This window comes from Leuciscus leuciscus (assembly GCF_965113295.1).
Source record: "Leuciscus leuciscus genome assembly, chromosome: 6".
In the NCBI taxonomy this organism is placed as follows: Eukaryota; Metazoa; Chordata; class Actinopteri; order Cypriniformes; family Leuciscidae; genus Leuciscus; species Leuciscus leuciscus.
The window spans coordinates 47,555,684-47,573,183 of record NC_138730.1 but is presented as its reverse complement, the minus strand read 5'-3'; the positions used below and the strand labels follow the sequence as shown (position 1 = coordinate 47,573,183).

At 38.4% G+C, this 17,500-nt stretch overlaps 1 protein-coding gene across 2 annotated transcripts in view; it reads right to left on the bottom strand.

The window, feature by feature from the left end:
• LOC309501031 (uncharacterized protein) overlaps positions 1 to 3,337 on the bottom strand; it is a 41,104-nt gene extending 37,767 nt beyond the window's left edge. The window contains exon 1 of one of the 2 annotated variants that reach the window (XM_082172950.1): positions 3,198 to 3,337. The gene's annotated coding sequence lies outside the window, so the exon portion shown is untranslated. The other variant, XM_082172951.1, reaches the window with a different exon arrangement.
• Between the last annotated feature and the right edge of the window lie 14,163 nt (positions 3,338 to 17,500).

Here is a 17,500-nt window from a genome sequence, read left to right as displayed (position 1 = left end):
TACCATGTTCACAAAGACAGAAAACTGGGGATTCGAAATATCCTTAAAAAACATGATAAACTAAGGAATGAATATTACTTTTCATTAATACCGACAGCTTGGGATGCGCGATATATCGGCCAGCATATCGGTATCGGACGATATTTGTTCATTTTAACGTTATCGCTATCGGCCCGATAACGATCATTTGGCCGATATATTAAAGCCGATAAATAATGTATTATTTCCTTCAGCTGAGACTCTTCAGATGCGACTGTTCAACATGATGGTTATGAATTGATTGAAATATGATTGGAATCACTTCGAAAAAGGAAAATACAGTAACATGTGCAGTGCAAGTCTGTCATATCGGCTGCATAAAATTATAATAAGAACCTCATAATTGTGTGTTTGGGACATGACTTTAAATGGTGAGACTTGTTTTTGTAATCAGGCTCTCAAAAATGATATAAAAATTTGGATTAAGGTTTATAAGCCAATATATCGGTTATCGGCTTTCAAATTTAAGAATTATCGGTTATCGGTATCGGCCAACATTTTCATATTGTCATGACGATTAAAACATCCACCCAAAACTCAGAGGTAAATTGACAGTAGTAGAAAACAAGACTTCTTGTCTTATGGCATTCTGCATCTCAAGTAAATGTATTTTGATTTAAGATCAATACCGATAAAACTTTATTATTTAAATGGGATGTAACTGAAAACTCCTTTAACTAACAGGGAATGTTCTCAGAACGTCATGAACAAACATTCTTCCAGTAATGTTAATAGAAAGTTTAATAACATAAGCACAAACTCATTATTTACAAGAGATGCACCGATATGAAAATGTTGGCCGATACCGATAACCGATAATTCTTAAATTTGAAAGCCGATAACCGATATATCGGCCGATGAATCTAAATCCAAGTTTATATAACTTTTGAGAGCCTGATTACAAAAAAAGTCTCACAATTACAATCCATGTCCCAGTTACACAATTAAAATGATGTTCTCATTATAATTTTATGTAGCCGATATGACAGACTTGCACTTTAGTCCTTTTCTTTTTTTGAAGTGATTCCAATCATATTTCAAGCAATTCAAAATCATCATGTTGAAAAGTGCACATCTGAAGGAAATAATACTTTATTTATCGGCTTTAATATATCGGCCAATTTTTTTTTATTAGGCCAATAACCATAACATTAAAAATTAACATATATCGGCTGATACATCGTGCATCCCTATTATTTACTAGGGCTGTGTAAAAAAAAATCGATTTCTCTATTTTAATCGATTCTCATTTTTACGAACCGATACCGATTCTTAAATCCCAAGAATCGATTAGTCATCCTGTTTTCAGTTGATGAATGAATGTAACATTGTAGCGCCGCATCCCATCCAATAAATCGCAATAATCTTTGTGCTTTGTTATTATTGATATGAAACAAAGTCTCAGATTTCAAATCACGTCCATTTTCTTACGAAATTCAAAAACATTCACCGTTTCATCGCTGTGGCGTGAGATCGCTCTGGCTCAGCTCTAGAGAAGCACATGATCTTCTCTTCCGCCTTAATAACACCAGTTACAGCGCGAGATAAACATGAATGAGCTTCTGAAAGTGTGTTAAAAGACAGAGTATAACTTATCGAAGTCCGTATCATGTGACATGGAGTCGCCCAATCAGTGTTTCAACCGTGGAAAGACGTCAGTAAAACAGCTTGTAAACAATGTCATGTAACGTCACATTTACCTCAGAAAAACCATATCCAGTGACCATAAACTCGTCAGTCAGCGAGAAATATTAACTCTAGAGGAGCATTCTGCTAAATATATGCACCATATTACATATTCATTATCATTTTTAATATTCTTCCATTTTTAATGCATGTTTGAATAAATCTGGCAGGTTTTTATGACAGCCACCATTTAAATGTTTACATTTCATATAACTTTATTATTATACAAATAAATAAAAGTGTAATTTTTTTTTTTTTTTTTTTAAATCTGTAAAATTTTACCTTCAATATTATAGTAGGCTAATGAAGCCTATAGGCTACAACTGTCCCATAGTTACAGCATTAGTGAAGAGATTTGTTTTCCTTGAGAAAATTTGCCATGTATTGTACCTGATATCCAAAATAATCAATATTGAATCGAAATCGAATTGAATTGTGAAATTTGTGTCAATACCCAGCCCTATTATTAACACATTTAAACATTTTAGTTGATCTAACTTTTTTTTAAATGTTACAAGTTTCAGAATGTAACATTCAAATGTAACGTTTCCCATGATGTTTGCAAATTGAAATGTTCACTAAACGTTGGCATAACCAAAAACATTCAGAAATAACATTCGATTACACTTTATTTTAAGGTGTCATTGTTACAGTGTGATTATATATGTAAAACTACATGTACTTACTATGGGGTTAGGGTTTGGTTGAGGGTTAGTTGCATGTAATTATGCATATTAACTGTTATTACTATGAAGTGCATGTAACATATGTAACAAAGATAGAGTAAAATAAAGTGTTACCCAACATTTCAGTTTGAAGTCGTCTGAATTATGAAAGTGCGGCCCGTAAGCAATAAAACACTCCAGGTTCACGACCACAGGAAACACAAGAAAGAACAACACAAATGCAAAAAGGAAATGCAAAAACAGGACAACATCTAAACGGAGAGCAAACCTGCATATAAACAACGTTTCATCGGCTGGAGTTGTAGTTTTGAAGCATGACTCAGTGTGTTGTAAAGACCCTTCACATCACGAACCGCTGGGTTGGGTCGCGTGCCACCGTTTCCTCTTCTCCGTTCGTGAGCTCTGCACCAGCTCAAAGCCACACCCTCACGCTTTCAACATGATCTTCATATCTTTCCAGAAGTATAGCAGAAGATCGACTCAAAAATCTGCCTCGGTTTCCGCGTGTCAAACTCCTCTCGAGGGTTTAGCATCACGTTCGACTGATATTTCAGCGAGTTCGTTCCTCTCGGTTCTCTGGTGCTCTTGCGGAAATGACTGATCACATCTGAAGGCCATGAGAGCTTCATGTTCACACCACCATCAAACAAACTCAGGACGGTCCCCCAACACGAGCGGATCCCATCACACGCCGCCCGATCAGGCATCTTTACACAGCTAAAGTTAAAGTTAAAGATCGAGAGGAGAAAAACACAGAAAGAATAAAGAAAACCCTCCAGTCCTTACCTTTCTCTCTGCACCGGCAACAAGCGTCAGTGTAAAGTGTCTGTGACGCAAGAAACCACTAAACTTCCCTCACTGACTTCCTGAGTCTTTTAGTTTCTGTCTTGATTCTCCATTTCTTATTGACGCCTTTATCTCGACCTCGAGTTGGTTCATCCATACGTGCAACACCAGGCCAATCCAAGAGCCTAAACATGAAGAAACACAGATGCAGTCAAATCAGGACACAAATCTGTGAATTATAATATGATTCACATTTATTCAACTTGCAAACGAGGAACATCACATGCAATTCAGCATAAAAGCCAACAATATTCATGGTATACAAGTTTAGAGTATATATAAGGTATTAATGCATAAGCTAGAAAAGAACAAGAATGATTACCTTACTCACTTACCCTGGTATGTTCATGGCACTCCAGGATACTTCAGAGAACTGCATTGACCTAACATGGTAAATATCCACACAAAAAAAAGCAGAGCATTTCCATTGCATGTTGAAATACAAAACCAACCAAACAAAAATAGGCATTTCTATGATTACTATATGCATGTACTATGGTATTTATCTGATATAAGATATGTCAATGAATGCAATGGTAGTACTATGGTGTGTGTGTGTGTGTGTGTGTGTGTGTGTGTGTGTGTGTGTGTGTGTGTGTGTGTGTGTGTGTGTGTGTGTGTGTGTGTGTGTGTGTGTGTGATTCAAATAAAAACATGATATGGTATTTTGTTCTAAATGTAAAGCAGAAATGTTCGAATGAAAGTGGAAACGGATGAGAAAATAATTTAGCAAATATGTATGGAAGCCAATTTCTTAAATCTTCATTATGACATTAAAAGTCATAAAAATCTTAATTGTGAGATAAAAATTTGACTTACTATATTTTTTACTTTTAATGTCATAATTATGACATTTTTAGTCATCATTTTGAAATTTCCCTTTTTACTTCATAATTTTGGCTTTTCAGCTCATAAATTCTTAGAATTCCTTAGAATAAAATAAGTATACTTCAAGCTCATTTTATTAGTAAAGTTCACGTATATTGTTAAGTATACTTCTGTAGTATGTCAATGCACTAGTGGTAAACTTGTAAGTGTACTATTTCAATACTACTTGGGAATAAATTGGCCCACTTTTTAGTGTCTACAAGTATACTTTAAGAGTAACAGTAGTAAACTTTGAGAACACAACTAGTTTACAACTACATTTTTCATTTGTACTGCAACTACAAGTGAACTTACAGGTTTACTGACAAAATACTTCAATACTTGATACACATTTTTTAGTTTATGAACGTACACTTTGAAGTACATTCTCAGTTAACTACTAGTTAGTAGTTTTATACTGCAAGTATACTTGTACGTTTTCTTTAAGTGAACTTAACATCATACTTATATTATATTTACACTTTACATATACTACTACTGGGCAATTCCACGCAAAACTCTCACATCCATAACGCCAACTAAATACCATGGCATTGTGTTGGCGTTATGGATGTGACAGTTTTGCGTGGAATTGCCCTACTATGTTCCTATTTAGGTTTTTTTAAACTTGACATTTACCTTTAACTGTACTTTAAGTAAATTTGAAGCAAATTCCTAGTATTTAATAGGCTACTCAATCCCAGAAGAGTAGAAAACATGACGACAAACTTTATACTTATAAGTATATCTCGATCAAAAGATTGAGTACAAGACAGTATAGGCCAAATATACTTAGACTTTTCTATCAGCATATGTGTAATTTTAAGCATATTTCTGAGAAAGTAGACAAAGTATATTTTCTTGTTTTTAGTCTTATAAGTATACCAGTAGCACATCTGAATAACCTTCTGTGCCACATCCAACAGTTTCAGCGAACATCCCAGTGTGATCTAATGCAAAACAGTGAAAGTTACAGAAAATGGTTAAGTAAAAAAGTAAACAGAAGGAAATATCCAATAAAATATATTTAAAATATATATATTATGAGTCCATATAAGTCTAAGCTGTTGTGCGAACCAATGTGCACATGCAAAACATTCCAGAACATATCAATTACATTTTTTATTTTATGATTTACAGTGTGTTTTCAGTACAAAATCAAACACTGTGGAAAAAAAAATGTAATGTTACATTTGTTTAGAGCTTTTTTAAAATATACAAATACACAGCAAAACATTTTCTTTAAATCAAGATACACTCAAAATGACATGATATTAAGTCTTGTGATCTGGAAGTATCAAAATTAAGAGAGTTTATGGCCCCTTTGGCAGATATTTGTTCTTGTTTTAAATTTAAACTGGCTTCATTTTCAGAAAACATATTTTAGCTCATTTATTATCTCAAGTTTATATATCAGAATTACCAACCACATCTAAACACAAACATTCCCAGTGTGTGGAAACTCACATACTCACGCGCAACTAACGACTCATGTTCGTCACTGTAATCGCCATCCATCAAAACTTTACTAGCGTGACACTGGTTAGTTATGGGCGATATAATAATCTTCCTTTTCCGTTTAGTTTTGAGGATTGATGTCATACCTTGAATAAGTTCACTAGTGGAAAACTGCTTCGTGAAGCTTCGAAACCGTTGCAAACTTGCAATCAGTGATTCGGTTATTTTAAAGTCACGTGATGTCAGTTACGTTACGTCATAACTGTTTCGACATTTCAATGGATCGTGGGCTACTAAAGGCCAGTTCACACCAATGACGATAACTATAAAGATAACGATTAGTTAGGAAAATCGTTCTCAATACTAAAGAGTAGCAGAGTTCACACCACAGCTTGTTGGAATCACTTTCAGAACGATGTTATCCTGCAAATGAACGATAAAAACATTGACAGCCAATCAGAATCAATCCCGATATAACGAGCTCGAGCATTTAAAGCGACAGAACAGGTTTGAACGTGTGAACAGTTCTTGGTGTGAACAGGCCTGAACACTTCTAACAAGTCTAAGAAATATATCCTTTTTTTTATTTTTTATTTTTTATTTTTATCCATAAAAGTTTTTGTTCTCACTTCCTGCTCTCACTTTTTTTTTTTTTTTTTTTTTTTTTTTTTTTTTTTACCCATAAGAACCCGCAGTGTCACAAACACGTGTGATTATCTGGAAAGGTCTTTTTAAAGCATTATCCCTTACTTTCAACTCAGGAAGTCCCTTATGGCGCGTTTCCACCGAGCGGTACAGTACGGTACGGTACGGGTCGGTACCCTTTTATTTGCGTTTCCACTGCCAAAAGTTGAGAATGGTACCAAAAAGCCGAACCGTACCGTACCACTTTTTGGGTACCCTTCCGTTGGGGTACCTAGCACAGTGGTACGGTACTAAAAGGTGGAGCTAGACTCACTGCAGGACGTTGATTGGTTGACAGAGAATCGTCACTTGCGCGTGCTACGAGGGGAATGACAACATAAGAAGCGCCATTTTTTAATATACAGTTTAATATAATACTACTGTTACTGTGTCACGAAATGTAATTTTAAGAGTTTTTCAGGCGAGAATGTAGTTGTTTAAAGCTCAAATCTGTGGTTTATTTATAAAGATGATTTGTTTTTCCCCGGTTGTGAGATCCATGCGATCAGCGGGCGCTCGGCGCTCATGTTTCCCGGCTGGATGAGCCTTTCCTCGGCTAAGTTAGTTCTTCTGACGTTCGCCGAAGACTCCGACGGTAGTGGTTAAACATGAGATATAATTCGTCTTGTGTAGACCTAACGGGCGATCTTTGGTCTCGTGAATATATAATTCGTTCCCTGTCAATCGTTTTGGCCGAGGGCTAAGTTTAGTTTCATATTATAGGCTATTTGTATTTAACTTTACTGTTGTAATGTTAGACTAGAGCGCAGCATTTGGACATTTGACTGAATTGTTTGCTTTATTTCTTATTGTATAGCTTCTTGTAACTTTTATATTGGCTATTATTGATAAAACTGAAATTTTACAAAAAGAAATATGGTTTCTTGTCATTTTCTTATTACAAGATTATCACTGATGTTTATTGCAACATTTGTACAAATGCATATATTGCCTGTAATATGTGTAATTTTTTTTATTATTTAAACGAAAAGAGGTAACGTTAGGGTTGTGTTTTAAATTTCGTTTTGTTATAACGTTAAATAGAATAACGTAGGCCTATAACGTGCAGTGAATAATCAATATGCGTTGTGCATGAACCACATTTGTGTCCCTATAATGTTTAATTTATTTAAATGAAAACGAAAAGAGGCAGAGTAGTGTTTTATAACATATTTCGTTTTATTGTTGCTTAAAATGTACATACAGAATAACAGATAACCGGAGTAGCAGAGCGAGCTGAGTGACCTTTTAAGAACGCGCTGTACCATTTGCATGTAGGAGTCGCACATGGCAAGTACAAACTTTGCGTACTTAATATTGAGAAAAGCCTAATGTCGGCGCTTGTCTTCTTGTGACAAACATGTCGAGGAGCAAGAACAAGATCTGCTGTATATGTCATCCATTGTAGTTTACTATGTTCTTCTTCGCGCGAAAATGACGTCGATCGAAACACCACGCCCATCAAGTAAGGGTACTGTTGGCAGTGGAAACGCTAGCCAGATCATGGTTAACAGACCCGAACCGTACCGTACTGTACCGTACCGTACTGTACTGCTCAGTGGAAACGAGCCATAAGTGACATATAAGGAACAACCAGGTTCAGTCATGTGACAATGTGTGCATTTTTGTTGCCATGGCAACATTTCCAAAATGATGGCCTGTCTGGTTAGCACATGTTGCAGTGTCAGCCATTTTTAAAAACACTTGTTTTTGTTACTAAAGGTATGTTTCAACCCATGAAACAATTCTAATGTTTTAATAACATATCCTAGATTACACTTAACCTGATGTTAATACATTTCTTGAACAAACTGATATAAAACCAGTTGTGAAAATATTGTGGTGACATATGTGTCACATCGGGCTGTTAACCTTATAACAGTAACGTTAGGTGGAATTTTGATGTGACGTATATGTCACATTAAGAACAATGTTAATGATCTGCTCAATTAATTTATCTGATTCAATTATTTTATTGTTATATATTTTCTGCTGCTCATTTCAAGGCATATTTTAACAAAACATAATAAAAACTGTCGACATAAACATAAAAATTATGTCAAAATTAATTACATTGTTAATGAAATGAAATTTTGAAACTATTTTGCATATCTGTAACTAAAACAAGATGTTGATATCATAATGTTGGTCCTATTTTTGGTAATTTGAACTTTTTTGTTGTAAGAATAACATGAATTCAGGAAACAACTTGATGTTCAGAATGTTCTGAAAATTATCCAGGGAGATAACAGATGTGACAGTGACTATAGGAAGAAGACACTGATGGCCCTGATTACACCCTTAGCAAGAAAGACATGGAGGAAGATGAATCAAGTGGGTCTGATTCAGACATTAGCATCGAGTGATTTAGATTTAGAAGCTGCACAACCAAACATAAACTCTGGGAAGCAAAATACAACCAGCCAGGGTCAAAAAAAAATTCTTGGAGAAAGAAACATTTTGAAATCCCTGAGTGCACATTCAAAGGGCAGAGTATCACATCTCCAGACAATCTTCCAACACCCCTGGAGTATTTCAGAAAGTTCCTAACAGCAGAAATGCTTGAGCTCCTACACTAGAGGAACAAACTAATTTGTACAGTGTGCAAAAATCTGGAACTCAGAAGAATGTTAACACCACTGTTAAAGAAATGGAAATACTGATTGGTATCCATCTGCGCATGGGTCTGCACCTAATGCCAGGAAATCGTGCATACTGGGAAAATGACACAAGGTGTCCCATGGTGGCCGACAACATGTCACGCAACCGCTTTCAGACCCTGCTAGCAAGTCTACACTTCACTGACAGCAATGATTCGTCAAATCGGCAAGCAGGGGATAAGTGTTGGAAGATCCTTCCATGGCTTGATATTTTTCGCAAACAATGCCTGGCTATCACCCCGGCTATCTTCCCAGAAAACTAATAATTTTGATATATGTTGTGGAAAATGAAATAAACAGAAAAATAACTTATTTAGCAAAAAAACTGACTTTTAAAAAAAAAAATTAAATGAGAAATAAACGCCCAATTATATATGTAACATTACAGATCTTTCACAAGGAGGGGTTGTATTTCAAAAACAACTGCAGAAACATGTTATACGTGGTCCATTTGGTCTGTTTTATATGCCCCATCATTTTCCTATAAGGAGAAATTGGTGCGGGTTCTTATGGGTTAAAGAGGTAGACTCTCTTCTCAAATGACAGATTCTTAAACAATATGATCATTTCCAGAATGATTCCATCTTGTTTGTAACATGTGAAGGTTTCTGGTGATGCTCTGTCATGTGGGTGTGTCCATTTCCCTCTTTGTTACTTTAAATAAAAACAAAAATCACCGGTCGCCGCTAGGGGGCGATGATCTCTGTGAACCCATTTAAAAACTATTGTTTTTACCTGATCTCGGATCAGTTTTATACATTTTTGTAGACATGTTTGTATTAATGAAATAGGCTATTCATGTAATAAAAAGGAAGATTAGTAAATAAAAACAAGCCCAGCAATTTAATAAAATAACACATACACTTCATATTTAATTGTATTAAATGGTTTGTTAATTGCATAATTATGACACTTTCAATAAAACATTTGTAATTGATTTATCAAAGTTGTTTTTATGCATATTTGGGCCGAGTTTTCGTTGCATTTACACTGTTCTGGCCAGCAGGGGTCAGCAGAGAGTCGCGTTCCCAGCGCTTCCAGACAGTGAATCATTTTGCGAATCAATTGGTTCAATTGATTCAAAGTTTCATTACTAATGTTCATATCGTGATCGCCCCAGAGTTGAACTGGCAGAGGAAAGCATATATTTTGCACATCATATCAAATATGACTCATTGTCAACTGATTGATTCAGATGCTTGCGAAACGTTTCGAGAGGAGAAGTCCCTCGTGATATGATGCCAGTGTGTCACGTGATCTTCAGATGATTCAGCCTCTCTTGCACTTTTATTGGCCACAGGGAGAGATCTGAGAAGGAACACTTTGCAGAGGTAAAGTTACAGAAGATGCAGCTTCTCATACAGGCCTATCAGTCGAGTCAGGAAATGCATTTATTCATGCATCAAGCAGACGCTTTTATCCAAGACGACCTACAGAACTGATGAACAAGAGTTAAAGAACGACGATATTCGTAATGCAGGTTTTATTTAACAACTAGACTAGGAAACAAGAAGAGGAGAAATGCAGAAAAGAAATAAAGAAGGTTTGTGTGTCTGAATGTGTTTAAGTGTGTGTCTGTAAATGTGCGCGCGCGCGTGTGTGTGTGTGTGTGTGTGTGTGTGTGTGTGTGTAATGGGTAGGTTTAAGGGTCGGGTTAGTGTGTGTGTGTGTGTGTGTGTGTGTGTGTGTGTGTGTGTAATGGGTAGGTTTAAGGGTCGGGTTAGTGTGTTCGTGTGTGTGTGTGTGTGTGTGTGTGTGTGTGTGTAATGGGTAGGTTTAAGGGTCGGGTTAGTGTGTGTGTGTGTGTGTGTGTGTGTGTGTGTGTGTAATGGGTAGGTTTAAGGGTCGGGTGTGTGTGTGTGTGTGTGTGTGTGTTCGTGTGTGTGTGTAATGGGTAGGTTTAAGGGTCGGGTTTGTGTGTGTGTGTGTGTGTGTGTGTGTGTGTGTGTGTGTGTGTGTGTAATGGGTAGGTTTAAGGGTCGGGTTAGTGTGTGTGTGTGTGTGTGTGTGTGTGTGTGTGTAATGGGTAGGTTTAAGGGTCAGCTTTGTGTGTATGTGTGTGTTCATGTGTGTGTGTGTGTAATGGGTAGGTTTAAAGGGATACTTCACCGTTTTTTCATATTAAACTATGTTATTCCCTTAAAGGAACACTCCACCGTTTTTTGAAATAGGGCTTATTCACTTTCTTTCCTACATTTAGATAGGTGGGCAAATGCATTTTTGTCTCAGTGCATGCATTGTTTTAGTTTGACAGGGTCGGCGCTAGCTTAGCTTAGCACAATGAATGGAATCCTTTGTTGCCAGCTAGCATGTCCTGAGTAAAAGTGATATAAAAAAATTAAAAAACCCACCTAATTACTTCTTGTGGCCTGTGTATTCACAACAAGTACAAATAGTGATGCAGATTAACACTAGACGATTTCCTAGGCAGATATTGACTTATATATTAAGGACTATATTAGGGGGAAGCACAGGCGAAGCACTGCTACTTGGGCGTGATATCTCTGCGCCCAAGTAGCAGTGCTTCGCCTGTGCTTCCGCCTAATATAGTCCCAAGTCAAAATCTGCATAGGAAATCGCCTAGTGTTAATCTGCATCGCTATTTGTACTCGTTGTGAATACGCAGGCCACAAGAAGTAATTAGGTGGGTTTTTTTATTTTTTTATATCACTTTTACTCAGGACATGCTAGCTGGCAACAAAGGATTCCATTCATTATGCTAAGCTAAGCTAGCGCCGACCCTGTCAAACTAAAACAATGCATGCACTGAGACAAAAATGCATTTTCCCACCTATCTAAATGTAGGAAAGAAGGTGAATAAGCCCTATTTCAAAAAACGGTGGAGTGTTCCTTTAACTAAGACGAGTTGATACATACCTCTCTCGTCTCAGTGCGTGCACTAAATCCCTCTGTCTTGCGGCGAAACTTTGTTTGCCCAGTTCATTTAATATGGGCCAAGCAGAGAAGATACCAAACACCTCCACGTTTTCCCTATTTAAATACAGTTACTCGCGTAGTGAAACTCGACCTTGGACTGTGACACAAAACAAAACGTTGCGCTTTTCTAAGCGTGTAAAATGGATAACTATTTTGTATGGCGGAATACCATAGCAAGTGCTTGTAAGCACTTCGACTTGGCGTAGTAATATCTTCACTCGTGAAAAATCCTCTCACCGGCCCCCGCTCCCTCTAGTGAAGATATTACTGCGCCAAGTCGAAGTGCTTACAAGCACTTGCTATGGTATTCCGCCATACAAAATAGTTATCCATTTTACACGCTTAGAAAAGCGCAACGTTTTGTTTTGTGTCACCGTCCTAGGTCGAGTTACACTTCGCGAGTAACTGTATTTAAATAGGGAAAACGTGGAGGTGTTTGGTATCTTCTCTGCTTGGCCCATATTAAATGAACTGGGCTAACAAAGTTTCGCCGCAAGACAGAGGGATTTAGTGCACGCACTGAGACGATAGAGGTATGTATCAACTCGTCTTAGTTAAGGGAATAACATAGTTTAATATGAAAAAACGGTGAAGTATCCCTTTAAGGGTCGGGTTAGTGTGTGTGTGTGTGTGTGTGTGTGTGTGTGTGTGTGTGTGTGTGTGTGTGTATGTGTATGTGTGTTCATGTGTGTGTGTGTGTGTGTGTGTGTGTGTGTGTGTGTAATGGGTAGGTTTAAGGGTCGGGTTTGTGTGTATGTGTGTGTGTGTATGTGTGTTCGTGTGTGTGTGTGTGTAATGGGTAGGTTTAAGGGTCGGGTTAGTGTGAGGGGACAGAATAAACAGTATAAAAACCATTACGTCTACGGAGAGTCCCCGCCTGTGTGTGTGAGTGTGATTTCACCAAGTGTCCCTGAGATTTCTCTCTCTCCCACACACACACACACACAGATAGGCACACAGAGCGTGGTGTTCTGGGTAATAATAGATCACACACACCTTGCTGAATCCATTAGAAGCGGGGCACTGTGATTCACGTTGTTAATCCGTGACTCGGATCGGACACATGAAGGCGTGTGTGTGTGTGTGTGTGTGTGTGTGTGTGTGTGTGTGTGTGTGTGTGTGTGTGTGTGGAGAGCGTGTCACATGTGATGTGAGCTTCACAACATTTACTGTCACTCAGACTTACTTCACTGCAGCTTCATTATGAATAATAATACAATTAAATAAATGATTGTCGGTGCACTGCAACAAATGATGCTCTTCCTCAGTGTTTCTGTCTCGTTCTCCAGCACAAATATCTAAACATTCATAAATCAAGATACATTTACTGGAGAAGAAGCAAAATCACTGAAGATATTAAGTCTTGTTTACTGAAATAAAAACTTGTTTAGAAAATCTGCAGTCATGTACGATACAACATGCAGTGGAATGGTAAAACCTGGTCAGGTACTTAGATTGTGCATTAAATATAAATAAATAGTAGATAAATAATAATAATAAAGGAGTTACACAGACCTGACAACAAATAACGGCACTCTCAGAATGCAGAAGAACAGTTCATCTGTTCAGACTACTCACACAACTCACAAATAACAGCCGGAAGAAGCTCGTCTGAGATGAGAAGATGAATGAGGGGGTGGAAGATATTCCTGTGAGTGATAATAGTGACAATGTGCCACCAGCAGGTGTCTCCACACACACACACACACACACACACACACACACACACACACACAACACTTCTGAGTCACTGCCTTCTTGCCTCTATTGAAGCCTTTTAAATAGCTATATTTATATAGAGAGAGAAAGAGATAAACACAGACAAATATAACTCACATTACAACACGTGCCACTGTTTGTTCTGCAAAACCAACAAGTATCTCTCTTGACTTTGAATGAATTAAATGTTTTTGAAGCTCCATCAGCTCTGAACTATTTCAGATGAAATGAATGAAAGTTTATCAAATAAACTCTGAAAGTTGAGACGTTTACATTATCTGAGTGTTTGCACTGAAAAAACGAATCTTTTTTTGCAGTGTTCAAAGATAAACAGCGGCGGCTCATACAGAAGTTCCACAGAAACTGACGCAGCAAATAAACACACACACACACACACACACACACACACACACGTGCTGATAACCATAAGGTGTGTGTTTATGGTGTGTGTGTGTGTGTGTGTGATGATGAACCAGTTGAGCCTGTCATAAACAGTGCAGGAATGAGAGTGTGTGGGCGACGACAGGTGAACCGAAGCACAGCCGGATGTCTGTAGTTTAGTTAGAAGTGCTGCTTAGTTACTGGCCAACACACACACACACACACACACACACACATTCATACTCACACTCACCCAACACACACCCTCACCCACACAAACAGACACATACACTTGCACAACACAGGCACACTCACTAACACACTCGCACACACATCATTCACACACACACACACACACACACACACACACACACACACACACACACACACACACACACACACACACTGCCACACACATACCCATTGACTCACACACACACACACACACACACACGCCCAGGTACTCACACACACACACGCGTGTGCGCACACACACATTTACATTTATATCACAATTAATCATTTAGCAGACATTTTTTTATCCAGAGTGATATACATCTATATATTATGAAGTATATTACTGAATATAAAATTAAATACATTATGATATATAAGTAAATATGTTGTCAAATATTTTTCAATATATGAAAAGCAGCAATTCCTTATGTATTGTTCAATATATTGTAATATATTAACAATATATTATTCTGTATATTTTCAAATATAATGTTAAACCATTTAATGTATTGATAATTCATATATAGGAAATATATTTTCGTTCCGTAAGGAGTTGGCCGAGACCACGAGCAGTTCTGTCTTCACATGGTTGAGCTGAAGGTGATTGTCCTTCAGTCAGGCTGAGATGCGAGCAGCTCCCGTCGGATCCTCTGGCTGGAGTGAGAGGTAGAGTTGTGTGTCGTCAGCATAACAGTGATGGGATAAACCATGTTTCTGAATGACAAATCTTATTGATGTCATGTAGATGGAGAAGAGAAGCGGTCCCAGCACTGAGACCTGAGGCACTCCAGTAGCTAGATGATAACAGTGATGGGATAAACCATGTTTCTGAATGACAGATCCTAGTGATGTCATGTAGATGGAGAAGAGAAGCGGTCCCAGCACTGAGCCCTGAGGCACTCCAGTAGCTAGATGATAACAGTGATGAGAAAAAACATGTTTCTGAATGACAGATTCTAATGATGTCATGTAGATGGAGAAGTAACGCGGTCCCAGCACTGAGCCCTGAGGCACTCCAGTAGCTAGATGATAACAGTGATGAGAAAAAACATGTTTCTGAATGACAGATTCTAATGATGTCATGTAGATGGAGAAGAGAAGCGGTCCCAGCACTGAGCCCTGAGGCACTCCAGTAGCTAGATGATAACAGTGATGAGAAAAAACATGTTTCTGAATGACAGATTCTAATGATGTCATGTAGATGGAGGAGAGAAGCGGTCCCAGCACTGAGCCCTGAGGCACTCCAGTAGCTAGATGATAACAGTGATGAGAAAAAACATGTTTCTGAATGACAGATTCTAATGATGTCATGTAGATGGAGAAGTAACGCGGTCCCAGCACTGAGCCCTGAGGCACTCCAGTAGCTAGATGATAACAGTGATGGGATAAAACATGTTTCTGAATGACAGATCCTAGTGATGTCATGTAGATGGAGAAGTAAAGCGGTCCCAGCACTGAGCCCTGAGGCACTCCAGTAGCTAGATGATAACAGTGATGAGAAAAAACATGTTTCTGAATGACAGATTCTAATGATGTCATGTAGATGGAGAAGAGAAGCGGTCCCAGCACTGAGCCCTGAGGCACTCCAGTAGCTAGATGATAACAGTGATGAGAAAAAACATGTTTCTGAATGACAGATCCTAGTGATGTCATGTAGATGGAGAAGAGAAGCGGTCCCAGCACTGAGCCCTGAGGCACTCCAGTAGCTAGATGATAACAGTGATGAGAAAAAACATGTTTCTGAATGACAGATTCTAATGATGTCATGTAGATGGAGAAGTAACGCGGTCCCAGCACTGAGCCCTGAGGCACTCCAGTAGCTAGATGATAACAGTGATGGGATAAAACATGTTTCTGAATGACAGATCCTAGTGATGTCATGTAGATGGAGAAGTAAAGCGGTCCCAGCACTGAGCCCTGAGGCACTCCAGTAGCTAGATGATAACAGTGATGAGAAAAAACATGTTTCTGAATGACAGATCCTAATGATGTCATGTAGATGGAGAAGTAACGCGGTCCCAGCACTGAGCCCTGAGGCACTCCAGTAGCTAGATGATTACAGTGATGGGATACAACATGTTTCTGAATGACAGATCCTAGTGATGTCATGTAGATGGAGAAGTAAAGCGGTCCCAGCACTGAACCCTGAGGCACTCCAGTAGCTAGATGATAACAGTGATGAGAAAAAACATGTTTCTGAATGACAGATCCTAATGATGTCATGTAGATGGAGAAGTAACGCGGTCCCAGCACTGAGCCCTGAGGCACTCCAGTAGCTAGATGATTACAGTGATGGGATACAACATGTTTCTGAATGACAGATCCTAGTGATGTCATGTAGATGGAGAAGTAAAGCGGTCCCAGCACTGAACCCTGAGGCACTCCAGTAGCTAGATGATAACAGTGATGGGATACAACATGTTTCTGAATGACAGATCCTAATGATGTCATGTAGATGGAGAAGTAACGCGGTCCCAGCACTGAGCCCTGAGGCACTCCAGTAGCTAGATGATTACAGTGATGGGATACAACATGTTTCTGAATGACAGATCCTAGTGATGTCATGTAGATGGATAAGTAAAGCGGTCCCAGCACTGAACCCTGAGGCACTCCAGTAGCTAGATGATAACAGTAATGGGAAAAAACATGTTTCTGAATGACAGATTCTAGTGATGACATGTAGATGGAGAAGTAAAGTGGTCCCAGCACTGAGCCCTGAGGCACTCCAGTAGCTAGATGATAACAGTGATGGGATAAAACATGTTTCTGAATGACAGATCCTAGTGATGTCATGTAGATGGAGAAGTAACGCGGTCCCAGCACTGAGCCCTGAGGCACTCCAGTAGCTAGATGATAACAGTGATGGGATAAAACATGTTTCTGAATGACAGATCCTAGTGATGTCATGTAGATGGAGAAGGATTGACAGGAGGATCTGGTGGTGAACAGTGTCAAAGTACTGAGGATTTGGAAGCTGCTCTTGAGTCTCAGACCTGGACAGTCTCAGCTGAGTGACACTTCTGAAACCAGACTGGTTGTTTTCCAGGAGGTTGTTCTGTGCAAGAAAGGTAGAGATTTTGTTGAACACGACTCATTCCTCCCATGATGAATCGCTTGTGTGCTTCATTTCTTTCTCTGGATAAAAGCATCTGCTAATGAGAAAGATCTCGATTCCTGTTGTGAAATATTTCATGACGTGTGCCGTGTTCATCACATCAGGTCTGATTCAGAATTTAAAACTGATCACATCTGTTTTTATGAAAGCTTTGATTCATGTAAAAAAACAGCAGAAGGATTTGA